We start from the raw sequence: 1,546 nt of genomic DNA, 5'->3' as shown, positions 1-1,546 counted from the left end.
CACCGGTGGTGTGGGAGGTAGACGCGGACATCGAGCGGGCGTTGCGTAACGACCCCACTCCTCCCCAGTGTCCAGAGGGTCGTGTGTACGTTCCGCTGGAGGTCCGTGATCGGTTGATCTATTGGGCTCACACGTCACCCTCCTCTGGTCATCCTGGTATCGGTCGGACAGTGCATTGTCTTAGTGGGAAGTACTGGTGGCCCACCTTAGCTAAGGACGTGAGGGTTTATGTTTCTTCCTGCTCGGTGTGCACCCAGTGTAAGGCTCCTAGACTCCTGCCCAGAGGGAAATTGCAACCCCTACCCATTCCACAACGACCGTGGTCCCACCTATCGGTGGATTTCGTGACGGATCTTCCTCCCTCACAAGGGAATACCACAATCCTGGTCGTTGTGGATCGGTTTTCTAAGTCCTGCTGCCTCATTCCTCTGCCCGGTCTCCCTACGGCCCTACAGACTGCTGAGGCCCTATTTACACACGTCCTCCGGCACTATGGGATACCTGGGGATATAGTGTCTGATCGGGGTTCCCAGTTCACCTCGAGGGTTTGGAGGGCGTTCATGGAACGTCTGGGAGTCTCGGTCAGCCTTACCTCAGGGTTTCACCCCGAAAGTAACGGGCAGGTGGAGAGAGTCAACCAGGAGGTGGGTAGGTTTCTGAGGTCGTATTGCCAGGACCGGCGGGGGGAGTGGTCGGCGTTCCTCCCTGGGCAGAGATGGCCCAAAACTCACTCTGCCACTCCTCAACTAACCTTACTCCTTTCCAGTGTGTATTAGGTTATCAGCCGGTTCTGGCACCTTGGCATCAGAGCCAGATCGAGGCACCTGCGGTGGATGAATGGTTTCGGCGCTACCCATGTGCGCCTGCAGCGGGCCATCGGGCGGCAGAAGGCGAGTGCCGACCGCCACCGCAGTGAGGCTCCAGTGTATGCACCGGGGACCGGGTCTGGCTCTCGACCCGAAACCTGCCCCTTCGCCTGCCCTGCCGGAAGCTGGGTCGGCGGTTTGTGGGGCCTTTCAAAGTCCTGAGGAGATTGAACGAGGTATGTTATAGGTTACAGTTTCCTCCTGAGTATCGTATTAACCCCTCATTCCATGTTTCTCTCCTCAGGCCGGTGGTAGCTGGTCCACTCCAGGAGTCTGAGATACGGGAGGTCCCTCCGCCCCCACTGGACATCGAGGGGGCACCGGCATACTCGGTCCGTTCCTTCTTAGATTTGAGGCGTCGGGTGGGAGGCCTGCAGTATCTCGTGGAGTGGGAGGGGTACGGTCCGGAGGAGCGGTGCTGGGTCCCTAGGATCCCTAGGGACATCCTCGATCCCTACATGTTGAGGGATTTCCAACGTAGTCATCCGACTCGCCCCGCGTCACGTCTTCCTGGCCGTCCCCGAGGCCGGTGTCAACGCACGGCTGGAGCCGCACGTCGGGGGGGGTACTGTCACGGATTCTGCCGAGGCTGCCCCTCCTCCTTGCTCGGGCAGGCTGCGGCGTTCGTCGTCACCGGAATACTAGCTACTGCCGATCTATGTTATATGTGTCTATGTTGC

Source organism: Coregonus clupeaformis, chromosome 5 (assembly GCF_020615455.1).
Source record: "Coregonus clupeaformis isolate EN_2021a chromosome 5, ASM2061545v1, whole genome shotgun sequence".
Lineage (NCBI taxonomy): Eukaryota > Metazoa > Chordata > Actinopteri > Salmoniformes > Salmonidae > Coregonus > Coregonus clupeaformis.
The sequence above is the reverse complement of the archived record's forward strand: the minus strand, read 5'-3'. Positions refer to the sequence as shown.